We start from the raw sequence: 14,423 nt of genomic DNA on the forward strand, positions 1-14,423 counted from the left end.
TGACTAGCCTGCAGAGACCTCTGGTACCCAGCTTCTTGGCCACAGCACAGCTGTCCAGCAGCTGCAGCTCTTCCCCCCCCCACCTCCACCCCTGCCCCATGCCTTCCTGGTCCCCTCTGCATGAGGAGTCAGCCCCCTCCTTACAGAGAGCCAGAAAGCCACCAGGAGCCCTGGCAGTGCCCACGAGGCAGCACAAAGATGGCCACACAGCAGGCAGGGTGGCCAGGCTGAGGCAGCACCTGCCTCTGCGACTTGTGTCCTCCTGGTCTTTCCACGCTCGCTGACAACTGGAAACCGGGCTCCTCTGTTTGTGTGACCGTCCTTCCCGTATGACAGCAGAGCCACAGAGGTTAACTCTATGGGAGCAAATTAATAATGTGATTTATGGTTTGTCAAGGATTTTGTCGTTTTTGTAGGAGAACAGTGGCAATTTAATCTAAAAAGCCTGTAAATCTCTAAAAGGTAAAATTAAACATCCCTGAGGGCCAGGCTAGGACTTGGCAGCAGCCGCGGCCTCCTCCATAAGACAGTAAGGAACGAGGCCCCTGGAGCCACGTGGCTCTAAGGGCTGCAAAGCTGGGGCCTGCCCCTCTTCAGTCATGTTTGTGGGCTCCCCACAAACCCCTCCCAGCACTCTCTCAACGCCCCTCCACGTGCCCTCCATGAGCCCTTCTCCCTTGTTAACTGGTGGCAAAGCCTGATTATGGAAAAGACTGTCCTAAAGATCTCTCAGCAAAGCTCATGTCATTTCTATCCACCCCCATGTCCCCATTGTACTACAAGGATGCCTCAGAGCCCCCAAAGACAGCTCAAGCCCCTGGTGATCAGGACACCCCTTCCCCCATCTCCGGCTCTGATCTGCACACACTACCTGTGTCTGATGCCAAATACACAGTCAGCCTCCCTACATGCCTGACACCAGGCTGGCCCTTTTGCCTGGAGGGCTCTTCTGGCCTGGACTCTGGAGGGGCACACCTGTCTACCCTCCCAGGATGGGGTCCATGACTCCCCCACCCCCAGGCCTGGGCTCTCACACCTTCCCATCTGTGGGGACTCCAATGCCATCCCACAGTTGCCAGTGGCCCCTCTCTGGCTCCTTCTCTGCTGACCTCACCCAGCTCTAGACAGGGCTTGGGAAAGGCAGAACGGAGCAGGTGTTCAGAAACTACCTGTGGAGCAGATGGAGGGATGGATAGATGGATACATCTCCCAGCAGAGGGCTCAGGGGTTTCTAAAGCGGAAGCCCCATCCACAGTGTCTGCACTGCAGAGACCCCACCCGTCAAGGGACCAGCAGGTGAATGACAGAGGCAATGCTGCCATTTAAGTGCCCAGCACCCCGCCGTGTCCGTTAGCACCTAAGCCATCCTGCATGACAGATGAAAAGAGCGACACATACAGAGAGTCAAAGCAGGGATTCTCAGAGCCAGCAGCGGGGAGAAGGCTGCCAGATCTAGGGGTCCCCCAAGGCAGCTCCCCACAAGAAGTTGATGCAAGTCCGAGGTGCCCCTGCCTCTGAGGGCATCCCAGAAAGTCGAGCGGCACGAGCCACCACCGCTGATTAAGCACGGAGCAGCCTGAGATCAAGAACAAAACCATTACTTAATGAAATGCAATTAATTTAGAAGCCGAAATCTGTTAAAGCCCAAAGGAGAGGCACACTCAGGCGTTCTTGGTCTGGAGGGCCTTCTGCTCTCAGAGTTTCCAACCCAAGAACCAGCTCAGAGACATATGTCCCCATGAGAACCAGAGACAGATGGCCCAGCCATTGCCCCACGGTGGTGTGCTCGTCCAGCACCCAAAGAACAGGGAAAGGCCATAGGCAGAAACTTCGCAGTCCGTGTACACAAAGGAAATCACATCGAGGAGGGGCCGTGGGTCAGGCTTGTCCCACTACCATTCCCTGGAGAAAACAGCTGTCGCCACAACCAAGCACGACCTGTCCCAGGGGCCCGTGATCCAGCAGGCAGGCCAAGTGGGCAGCATTGGGACCCCTGGCCAGGATCAATTATCCATCAGTCATCTGCCCGCTTTGCTGTGATCAGCCAGAGCCAGGCAGGGACCCAAGGTGCGCCTGGCATCTGAGGCCCGTCAGGCAAGCTGGGAAGAAACTCTCTCTCTCTTTCTCTAACCCCAGTGACAGGGTTAAGTGAGTATTTCATCATAACAACACGCTTGCCCACACCTTATCTTACTTTATCTTCATAACGTCGTGGAACTCAGTGGCTGGTGAGGAAGGGAGCCAGAACTATGTGCGACCTCTTAGGAGAATTTAGGTCAAACTCTGAGCAGGAGGGTTCGCTGATGGTTTGGAGGCAGAGCCCGGCTTTCTAGAGCTTCGGATCCCTAACACAGGCCCCCTCCTCCTCCACCCCACCCACGACAGCCATCACCAGCTCTGGGTAATATGAACAGATGTTAGAGCACATGGCTCACTTATCGCACCAAAAGACCGAGAAACGTAAACTGCGTTTTATTTGAACAATGCGCACACTCGCTGCCAGGGGGACCTGAGAAATCCATCATCCCTAAATGCACGCGTTCACTCAGTCAGTGGGTCTCCTGTATTGAACCAATGGGTTTTTCCAAGACAAGTGATAAGTAAACCAATTGGGAAAAATGATACACTATATATTTTTATTAAATTAACGATGCATACAACAATTCAGAAAAATTCAAATTTAGAGAGCTGCCTTGGCAGGGAATCAACTCCAGGAATACAAAACCCAACAAATTAAAAAAGAAATAGATATGTATTACATATACGTATGCAGACAGAAATATGTACACGTTATATTCCAACTGAGAGTTCTAAATACAAATGCTGTCCTCCTGACTATTTATGTATTCAGGTTTGTTCAGAACAAGGGCTTGAGCATTTCAGACCCAAGCATCTGTCTTCATGGCTGATGCTTGGGACAGGAGGGGCAGAGAATGCCGGTGAGTTCAAGTGCAAAAAGGAAAACACATTTACTCACCCTCCAACAGTATTTGCTGTTTGGCTGGACAGCACGCTCCCAACCAACCCTCTTGCTGTCCCCGTGTTGGGCGCTGGGTCACCTGTGACATGTCCGTTATTCTCCAGCCGCCAACCAGCACTCAGGTCCACTGGTCACCAGCTATCAGGTTCTCTAGACACATGTTGAAAATTAACCCCTGGGTGGATCACATCCCGCTCACGACCACCCGATTGAAAATCAAGTATGATACAAACAAAGCCCCCATGGGGGTCTGGGGGGTCACAGGGACCTTGAGCTCTCTCCCACTCAAGCCACAATCGCAGCACAGCCCTGCATTCCCCAGGGCCTGCTCCATAACCTGCCTCCCTGTGGCCAAGGCGAGACAACTGATCTACCGCTCGGTACTGAAAAGAGCAAACACGGAGGAACAGAACTCAACCAATTCAAGTGCCCACCAGCGTGCGCCAAATGAGAAACCATCTTCAAATGTTGCAGCACACTGGTTTCCAGAATGCCACGAGATGAAAATATTCTCAGTCAGTGCATGCAGGAAACTCAACCACGTGTTTTTCCCCCCTTCTTAATTTTGGTCCTTCAGACACAAAAACAACAGACGTAGCACCTGATGAGAACAGCTCCCATGTTCCTAATGAGGCTGTGGCTGAAACTACCAAACCTGACCCCGCAGGGATCAGAGAAATTGCAGAAACCACAACAAGCCTAGAGGCCATACTCCCCTCCCCCACACCTGCACAGCCCTAGGCCTGGTAATGACTTGGAGCATCACTTTGATACTGGGAACTGTATACATAGTTACATGGGTCTCAAAACATCAGCAGGAGAGACGTATAATGTCATTAGGACAGAAGGTGAGAAAGGCTCCCAAGGCCAACGACTTGTACAAGGTCCCAAGGATGAGTGACAGACCCAGGTTCCTTGAATGGAGCTCTCACTCCTCCTAACCCCGCCATCCTTCCCAACCTCAGGCTGCCTCCATCCTGATACCACCAGCGCACCTTCCCCCGTGAGACCACAGCACAGGCAGGAGGATCTGGCGGGGGAAAACTTCGGCAGCCAGAGGCTGGCAAACATGGGGCAGGCGGACTGGCTGGGAGCCTCAAGATGCCGGGTCTGACATAAGGTACAAGACAAGCTTAGAAATATCCAGATGGAGGGAAAAGGGAACCTGGGTAAGAGAGTGCCTCCTTCCCAGTGCCTCTACAGCCCAGGTGACTGCAGGGACAACACAGAGCTGGCTCTGGCAGCAGGGAGAGCCTGAAGGGACACCATCCAAACAACCGAAAATCCGAAAAGGAGTTTCTGTGAAGAATCAGGACACCCGCTCTTTGGGCCAGATTGCCTTTCCAACCATGTTGTCTCCTGGCCTATATGAAAACACACCTGCACGGTATAATTCCACAGCTCTTTCCTGTCTGCCCACTGAGTACCAGATTCTGTGCTGACTTCTAGGAAGGAGCCAACCAACCATGAACACAAACGTGACTACAGCTCAGTTCCAGCCCTGAGGCTTGGGAAAAGGAGGAGCCCAGAGCCGGACTGAAAGGAAGAGGGCCATTCTTGGGGCCTCACTCATTCACTCATTCATCCAACAAGGAGCACTGAGGTGGTACATGGCCCTGTTCTAGCTGCCAGGAATAGAGAGGAGAACAAGGTGTTTACATAGGAGTGGTAAGAGTCAATAAAAAGACAGGTATATAAATAACTAATCAAATGTTAAATATGAAGAAGAAACACAAAGCAGGGTTAAAAAAAAAAAGCAGGGGGGGGTAAAGTTAAATTATGGAGGGGGGTCAGGGAGCATAGAACCAGAGAACTGAAGTAAGTGAGGGACCAAGTCAGGTGGACATCTGGAGGAAGGCAGGTGCAAAGGTCCTGAGGCATATGTAAGCTTGGCATATTTGAGGACAAGGGGATAAGAGGAAAGAAGTCCACATGTAGCTGGGATCATCAAGAATGCACACAAGGGCCCCAAGCCAAGGGGACAGGGTGGGAACACCCAGTGCAAGCCTGGGAAGTGATCCCATCTGCCTGGAAGGACCATGGTTGGGAACAAGGAAGGGAACTTGAGAAAATCGGACCAAGGAATATGAGTGTGGAGTGAGCACCGGGAAGCCACGGAGGACTTAAGCAAGGAACGCCAGACCTGGTCTGGGCCCCACCTGCCAAGAGGCAACCATGCAGCCCAACTTACAAAACGCCATAGGCAGCCCAGAAATCCTAATTCCCACAGCAATGGCAGCCCACCAATATGGAGGGCTCCCCAGAACACTAGGGAACCATGAACCCCGCAGAGACAGCCTGGCTTTGTGACCTTGTGGTTACTGTCCTCCCTGGGCTCCCTCATGTGTCCAAAAGAGGACAGGGAGAGAATGAACTGACTTTGGGAAAGGCAATGGAAGACAGCCCACGCCAGCTGACTCAGCCCGTGCCAGCAGGCTCCTCGGAGGCACGAACTGGACCCAACCCAGGTGGTGGGCGGGGGACACAGGGAGGAGGAGGGAGTCCCAGAATCCTCCCTGTGGGCACATGGTCCAACCACCAACAGGCACCTGGGCTGCCTTTTGTTGAGCAATCATCAAACGGGACCTACGCTGGGGACTGAGCTGTGTGACAGTGTTTCCACATCCGTATTCCTCACAGCCACCTGGCATGCTCCAAGCTACCACCACTCCGGGCTCTCTCACTCTCTCCATTTCTCTCAGGCCAACCTGCAAGGCAGACATCCTGGTTTTTGCCACTGCTTCTAGAACTCCCTTGTGGCCTGCTGCGAATGTGCTTAGGGCTTCTGTGCCCTCCTGGCCCTAGCCCTCTCTGACTCCCCTGACAGTAAGGGTCTCTCCAAGAGTTCAGACTGTGGGGTCACCAGAGGCCCTCAGCTGTTGAGTCACTAGGTCAACCATGTAGAGCCAGGACAGGGAGGTGCTAAGACCCGGAAGGGACCTGTACAACTTTCCCCCAAGACAGGCCTCATGGCCACCCCGTCCATGTGTTTTTCCTCTGAGTTCCTCAGTTGTGTCTAGGAAAAATCAAGGTGTTTTAGCGCTCCCTCTCAGTTTCCAGGGGTGCGACTGGTGTCTTTTACAATTATCTTTTATTTTTATCCAGCGTTTCTTAGTTTGGTCAGCAAACTGAATTCTTTATGCACCTCCATTTCACAATCCATCGCCACCAATTATTCCTGTGAAACTAATATTTTATATAAAAAGGGGGAGAGAGTTATAGCTACTCAGGAGATGGTTATGCAAACAAGTTAATGAGCCCCAATCCAGCCTTGCGTGCCAGAAGAAAGAAACACAGGGGTGGGACCAGCGTAAGAAGTTGACCACCACCATCTTCACTCTACCCCACCTCTCTCTCTCTCTCTCTCTCTCTCTCACACACACACACACACACACACACACACACACACCATCTGGTTCAGCCTGCCCGTCTCCCAGGAGCAGAAGCCCAGTACTCTGGAGATGGAAAGGCAGACCACGGGGGGAGGGGCACCACCATGATCCCTAACAAATGACAAGAGGTCTGGAGAGACTCAGGCTCCCACAGAAGACCCTGGCAAGGACCCCGTTGCTAGTGCAATCACCAGACCCAGGCCTGCTCTAGAGACTGCTGCAGGGGTCCCCCCTGCCAGGGCTGGTGGCAAACCCCCTGGAGAGGCTGCCAGCTCAGTGCAGGGACCTCCAACAAGCTCCAGCTAGTCCACAAATTCCCTGGACACCACTCAGAGTCCCAACGGCTTCCACATCAGGAGACCCTCTCCAGACCCTGCTGCAAATGCAAAGCAGCGCAGACAGGCAGCCTGGAGTGAGGACATAGGGCAGGACATCCTAGCAGCTCTGGGCGGAGAAACAGAACCACGTGCCCAGCACGGTGAACACTGCCCACAGGAGGAGAAGTCCCCGCCACCACCTCACTGGGGTCTAACCCCTAGGTTCTGGGTACCCACAGAGTACCTCAAATGTGCACCTCGGGAAAAGTTGTCCCGCTGCTAATCCAGAAGCTTTCAGGTCATTATTTCTAAAACCGCTGTGGTTTTTTCAAAGCAGGGGCGGGGGGTGGGGACAGAATCCCAGAAAGGGGGTCAGGAGTTGAAGAGGCCGGGGACAACCCAGCCCACGGGACGAAGTGCTGGGATGTCCTGATTTGGGGGACTTCACTGTCTGCGTGGTCATCCGTGAGTTTTTAATCACAGATTTGAGTCTGGCCCCTGTCAGGCAGTAAACGAACAAATCCGAAAAAAAAAAAAATTAAGTCCTCCGTCTGTAAGTAAATATGAAGTTAGGACTAGCAGGCTCAATCTCAGCCTCCACGCGCGGTGAGGCTCAGACAGGGCTGGCCCCTCCCTGGCGCCCTCCGGACCCTTCCTCTGCGCTCAGCCCAGGGCAAGTTGGCCCCCAGCCTCCGCACACCGAGGCCAGCCGCCCGCCGTCCAGCTCGGAGGTCGGGGACTCGATGTTCGCTTGGATCATCAGTGGCCCAATCTCCCGGTAGCAACCCGCCCAGGCTGTGCGCGCCGCAGGGAAGGGGCCGAGGCGAGTGGCGGGTCGCGCCGCACCCCGAGCCCCGCGCCGGCGGCGGCCCAGGGGAACCAGGGAGGGGATTTTTAATTGAGGAGTTTCTCCCTCTGGGCCTCATTATGAAGGGAAATGGGAGGGGGCGAAGATCGGGACTTGCCTTCCCGGGAGGCAAGAACCCCAGAAGCGACCCCAAACTCGGGACTTGCCCTGCACGGGGACTAGCTGCCAGCGCCAAGCCGGGCCGCGGAACGCACCAACCGCCCGGCCAGCCCCGGGACCCAAGCGGGCAGCCACCGCCGGCCAGCGCCCCCAGTCCGCGCACGGTCGCCCCTCACCGCGGCGTCTCCCACCCGGGATGCGCGAGCCTCCGGCTCGGCCTCGCAGCGCCCGCCCGCCGGTCGAAGGGGCGCAGGTCCGGGCTCCCCCCCCCCACCCCCACCAAACAGACCCCGACAGCGCCCGGCCGCCCCGCAGTGCCGCGGGTCCGGGGGCCGCGCTCCGGCCGCAACCTCTGCGCCCCGCCCCGCGCCCCGGCACCCTACCACCCCCGCGCGCCGGCCCGGACGCCCCTAGGTTGCGGCCGCGACCCCCAGCTTACCTGGCCCGGGCGCGGGGCCGCACGGGTGCACGACCGCCCCCGCCCCGCCGCCACCGGCTCCGTCCGCGAGGCCGAGCTCCGGGCCGCCGCCGCAGCTCTTTGTGAGCCCGCGCCGAGCCGCACACCGAGACTGCTAATGAGCCCGGGAAGCTGAATAGCGGCGGGCGCGCCCCGGACGCGGCGTACGGCACGCAGGGCCGCCTCTGCCGGGCGCACGCGGCGCGGCCGCCGGGCGCTCCCCGCACCAGCCTGCGGCGACCGCCCCGAGCCCCCGCCCCGCCCCGCCCGGCCTCGCCCGGCCTCGCCTGCCGCCCCTCGCCCGGGAGCCGCGGGTCGGAAAATGCCCGCGGGCCAGAGCGTGCGGCGGGAAGAAAGGGAAGACAAAGATGCGTTGGTGCCCAGCCCCCTCCCGGCGCCCGGACAGTCGGCGGGCGCACCTGGGGCCCCGGTCCTTCAGGGACTGGGCTCGGGAACAAGGACCGAAGCCCGGGCTCTGGCAGCCGCGCCGCCCCGACCGCCCCCGGCCCTGGGGCGCACACCGATTCCCGGGCGCGCCTCGGACCTGCAGGATCGGGAGCCGTAGGGGTCTGGTCCTCAGGCGGGTCGAACAGGTGTAGGCGAGCTCCACCGCGCCCGCACTCTGCCCCGGGCCCCGCGCTGCCCCCTGGCGGGCTCCGGAGCGCGTGAGACGCGGAGGGGCCTCGGCGACCGCGCCCTGCTCGGCCCCGCGCGGCGGCTTGCGGAGGCCCTGGGCGAGCAGCCCTCCGGGATCGCAGCCTCTCGGGAGGCCCCATCTGGGAGGAGGGGCTCCCCCACCGCAGGGCCCCCAGTCGCGGGCTGCATTCCAGGTGTTCTCCAGCCTCTGGTTCCTAATTCCCTGTGCTACCCTAGCCCTCCACTGCTGACGTCCCCTACCTGGGGCCTCGCCCTAGCGCTTCCTCTCCTTGCTGTCCTGAATGGAGAGAATCCTAACCTCGTCCATTTCCAGATACCCACGCACCTCCCAAGGCGAGATACCCACGCACCCACCACAGTGTGAATAATCCCCTTGAAGCCCTTGAAGGTTGTGCTGAAGATGCCAGGGTTACGTTTGACCCCTGGGGCCCTTTCATGCGGTCCTGGGGCAGATCGAATAACCTCAGGGCTCTATCTGGTTGAGTGCACCTAGTAGGCTCAGTGCAAGGACTCAGGTGCCTCCTCCCTTACATCCTGATTATTTACCTTCTGTTTTCTTTTGTCCTTTGGCTGGATTAGGGTGAAAATGTGGTGGGGGCAGTTCTGAGGAGGATTCCTCCCACAGGAGGAAGTGGAGGCCCCGGTGGGGGGAGGGGAGACCCTTCTCCCCCTACTCTGAGGGTTAGAGCCAAAACCTAGAGAGAAAGGGGCTGGGGAAAGCTAAATCGTGAGCCAGACTGGCACCAACAGCAGACTTGGGGTGGACTTCCTGTGGCCTTGGGCTCCCTCCCACTCCCCAGTCCCCTCCAGCAGCCCCATTAACACTCACAGTGACCCAGAGGGCCAGAGCCTACATTTAAGGGGAAACTGGTCCTGGTAGGCAGCTTTGTAGCCCAAGTGCCAACCAAAGGCCGAGAAGGCAGAGCCCAAAAGCGGGCCAGCGGCAGATTCTTGACCTACTGCCCCTTGCCCTTGAGGTGAGCTTATCTCCACTGTTTGTGTTCTGCCCACTTAAACATCCTGTTCATCCAGGCAACAAAAAGTTCAGCTTCATCCATCCTGCTAGGGCCCCAGCTTTTCCCCAAATGCCAATGACTGGATAGAAACAATTGGGAAGAAATAATTCCATAGCATTAAATGTCAGGTAGGAAATCCAAGTGCATTTATCTTTTCATCTTACCTTGCACCTTATGCCTGGAAATGTCTGCACAGCCTTGTGCTTCTGTGAATATGGGCGGGGGGCACAGGAGTGCCTCTACCTCACTCAGGAGTCCAAAATTTGGTGAGCTCTAGCCAACCATCACTAATCAGAGGGTTTTGAAAGAATTTTGGAGCAAGAAAGGCCTGAGTCTTCCATGAAACTTAAAAAGCCATATAACATAAAAGATTGCTAAGTTTTATTTCAGAAAACTTCCCACATGCCAATCATTACTGTAAGCAAAATCAGCAACAAATCAGCAACAAAATATCTGCCACTCAGGAACACTAACCGTTCATCTCCCTAATATATGCATATACATATATATGTATACATATTACTATGTATATATGTATAGTATATACATATACTATGTATATATGTAATATATGCATATACAAATATATGTATATGTATTACTATGTATACATGTATACTATGTATAGTGTGGTATACTATACACAGTATACATAGTAATATATAGTATACATAGTATACTATAGTAATATATATAGTATACATAGTATGTATACTATGGTAATATATATAGTATACATAGTAATATATAGTATACATAGTAATAAATAGTAAACATTATAGTAATATATATATAGTATACACAGTAATATATATACATATATGTGTATATGATATATTAGGGAAATGATCTGTTAGTGGTACATACATATCAAAAATATATACTTATATGTTTAAGTGTATATATGTGTGTGTATATATAAGTACATACTTATATATACTTACAAAAAAAGATGAGAATAAAAACAACTCAGTAGAAGAAAGAATAAAATAGACCCAGATATGAAAAAACAGTTCAAAGAAAAAGAAGCACAATGGACTTCTAAACATCTGAAAAGATAACTTCCTTATTCATAATTAGAAATGCCAGTTAAAACCACACCTCGACACCATGGTTTTTACCTCTCAGACACCCAGGCATGCATTAACACAATACGTCCCAAGGGCAAGGGGAAACTTTCGGACTCCCACACGGTTGGGGAGCAGAAATTAGTTCAACTTCTATGGTGGAAAATTAGCTTCTAGCAAAATTACAAATATACAAGTTTTTTGACCTAAAAATTCTGTTTCTAAGAGTTTTTAATACACACACGCTACACACATGAAAGTATCCATGAGCAGAATTATCCATGGTGTCATTTGTGTGCTCAACAGCCTTGATATTCATGAACAACAGACTGTTCAAAACGTCCAGGTACATCTACTCAAATTATATGCAGCCAGAAAAGGGGGAAACAAGGAAACATGATGAATTAACATGGAACGTTTAAGACAGAGAACAAGAAAAAAAGAGGAAGTTTATGCTTGCCTGTCCACAATCATAAAGCTTCTCTGGAAGGATCATCAGAGACTAATAAATATTGGTCATCTGTGAAAAGGAAGCTGGTGACTAGGGCAGGAGGGACAGGGTAACTTTTCACGGATTACGTATTTTTTTTAAAGTATATATTATTTATCTCAAAACAAAATCTTAAATTATCATTCCTAACCCTGGTTCTTAACCCTGTAAAGGGTAACAGATTTCTGAAATCTCTGATCTTTTCCCCAGGGAAGAAAAACAATAGACACTCTGATCCAGAAACTAACGTGAATATTGCAGAAATCCCAAGGTTGGACCACGCGGCCGTGAGACCTACCGCCACTTAGTGGCAGTATCCATGAATTGCAGGCTTGGTGCCAGTCCTGTTCAGCCTGGGGGAGTTCCCCACCAGAATGGATTTTCTACGGGCGTTTATAAAATGGAGTCTAAAATTTGTCAGATTTTCAGCACTCACCATAAATTAGTTTAGTTTTTTTTTAAGATTTTTAAATTGATTTGTCAGAGAGAGAGAGTGCGCGCACCCAAGCAGGGGGAGTAGCAGGCAGAGGGAGAAGCGGGGTCTCCACTGAGCAAGAAGCCTGAGGCGGGACCCGATTCCAAGACCCTGGGATCATAACCTGAGCCGAAGGCAGTTGCTTAACTGATTGGACCACCCAGACATCCCTCACCGTGACTTAATTTTAAAAAATAACACCCGCTTTCCTTACATAGGACAGAAGATGTATGCTCTGCGTTATTGTCTGGGGAAGACATTCCCTCATAAAACTCCTGCATGACAGAATATTATTTTTTCTTCCGAAGACAAGTTTATAAATGGGGTTGACTGATAAAAACATATCTCCTGTCCGTGGGGATGGCGGAACAACTCAGCTCTCATAAAGTTACCGCTGGGCCAAATTGGGTCTCACCTCTCCTGCTAATTCCAAGCATTTGAGCTTTTCTTCCTTACCGCTTCACCCTTTCCTCCTTGTATAGTCAAAGTGCCTTGAACTGGAAGCCATGGGGACACTATTCTCATCCCACCTAAGGCACCAGCCAGGTCAAGACCTCAAGTAGATCACCTAAAACCTCCATTGTATAGTTTCCTCCTCTGTTCAGGTGAGGAAGTTGGCCTCTAAAATTTTCAAGGTCCAGGACATATGATAAGAAATGTCATCTACCCACCCCCCACCATGAGAATCTCTTGATGCTCTTACCTTCAGGATTTAAGTCAGTGGGAAGACTCACCAACCAGGTCACACTCTGGTTTTTCCAAGACCCAATGCTTTACTTTAGAAGACACAGAGACACATAGCACAAAAATACCTTTGACAACTATGAAAGCAAATACCTTCTTAAAATATATATATATATATACACCTCTATACCATGAGGTATAGATGTAGGTAGTACGTATGGTACAGATGGTAGGTTGATCGTGCAGCAGAGAGAGCAGGCTGGACAAAGTATGGCACAGTGTAGACAGTTACCTGAGCATGCCTAGTTCCAAGGAAAGGAACACATCAGTGACAGTCATCTTGGTGGGGTGGAGAGGATGGGTCGGACTGTGACAAGTACAAGGCTACTCTGACACCCGTTATTACATGATATGGGTCAAGGGTAAAGGGTGTTGAAGGTGGGTCAGTCTTCACAAGAATGTGGGCCCTCTTGGGAGGGAGGGACTATGACTCCAACTGCTGTTCTCTGAGATGCAACATGAAGGAAACCACAGAGGGACAGGGTGACCCAGATTAAAGCTTGGAGGGCATTCGGACAGGACTGCAGGACCCAGCCTAACAGTTCTAGAGAGGTGCTTTGGGTATGTCCACAGGGCATGTGTTTGGGGAGCTATGGCCAGGTATAGTCACAGACCAGGGGAAGAGCCCACTATAGAATTTCATTGTGTCAGGGACCCAGTGGGGCCCAGAGTTCCAGAAGGATCCATCTTGAAGGCTTAGTGTTGGTATCCAGAAGCTTCTGCCTTTGAGGCCTGGCTGTACCTGTTCTGGAGCCACTGAGCATTTGGAAGGGATCTGAACCCCCTCAGCAAGGAGCAGTCTCAAAGACGATGTGGATAGCCAGCCTGAGCATCCACAATTAACAAGAAAAGACAAATCAGCAGTAGTCCGGACTTGTCACTGGTGTTTGTGAGGTGGGTGGTGTGATAAGATGACACATCCTTGACTCCAAGCTGAGCTATGGAGCTCCCCTTTCTACCCTTCCCTGAGCACAGAGGCTATCAGATGTTCTGTGTTGCAATGAGTTGTCCTCCTTCTTGTAATGGCCACACTAATGTTCCTCTGAGGAACCACCCTTCCCTTATCCTCCTCTTAGGAGAAGGTGCCCGCCTCCTTCACCCCGCACCCCACCCCCACTCCCCGCTGCCACCAGCCTACTCACCCCTCCCATGGGATGGGCAACCTGGATGGGAACATGAGTTGGGTCAAGCCGAATCTGCATATTCTGTTCCCCTGACTCTAGGGCTTAGCTCAGGGGTAGGTGTGTGACCTAAGCAAGTCCCTAAGGTTTAGTCCCAGGACTTTTGCTAGAAGTACTGTGAAAGAGACACCCTCTCCATGGAAATTATAAGCAGTTGTATAATGCAAGCCTAGAGCCACCAGGGACCCCTGTGAAGGGACCTGCTGGAGACTGAGGCTAAGACAGAGGAAAGCTGGGGTGAAGGAGGCAGTAGGCCTCAGTGACGTCATTTGAAGCTCTGGATCCATCCGTGCCTGATCTCCCTGCTGCTAGACTTTTCAGTTATATAAGTCAGTCTGAGTTGAGTCTCTGTCTCCTGTAACCTTAAGAGTCTTGTCTGATACAATGAGAATGATGAGGCTTATTGGGTGTAGCTGATACCAGCAAATACTAGGAAGACATAGAACCATGAGATTCCAGACAGAACAGCAGCAATTATTGTCACGGGGCCTATTTCAGTTCCAAAACCAATCTCACTTGAGCACGCCTGGCCCCTTGGAGCCATGTCTTAAAAGGAACTTTAAAAACTAGGTACATGAAGCTTGCAGAAGGAGAGCTTCCAGGAGGTTTTCAGAGATCTGCCTTCTGGGGCTGGACCAGCAATCAGATAGGGAAGCACAGACCCATGCTGGGTCACTATG

General features: G+C 52.6%; 1 protein-coding gene across 3 annotated transcripts in view; it reads right to left on the bottom strand.

Moving 5' to 3' along the window:
- Positions 1-8,848, bottom strand: part of APBA2 (amyloid beta precursor protein binding family A member 2) — a 249,547-nt gene extending 240,699 nt beyond the window's left edge. Inside the window, exon 1 of one of the 3 annotated variants that reach the window (XM_045070615.1) lies at positions 8,658-8,848. The gene's annotated coding sequence lies outside the window, so the exon portion shown is untranslated. Of the gene's footprint in view, positions 1-8,095; positions 8,265-8,657 lie in introns of those variants that run through there. The other 2 variants (XM_045070618.1, XM_045070614.1) reach the window with 2 other exon arrangements.
- Positions 8,849-14,423: the final 5,575 nt, after the last annotated feature.

Source organism: Mustela putorius, unplaced genomic scaffold, assembly GCF_011764305.1.
Source record: "Mustela putorius furo isolate JIRA1106 unplaced genomic scaffold, ASM1176430v1.1 tig00003972_pilon_pilon_pilon, whole genome shotgun sequence".
Taxonomy (NCBI): domain Eukaryota; kingdom Metazoa; phylum Chordata; class Mammalia; order Carnivora; family Mustelidae; genus Mustela; species Mustela putorius.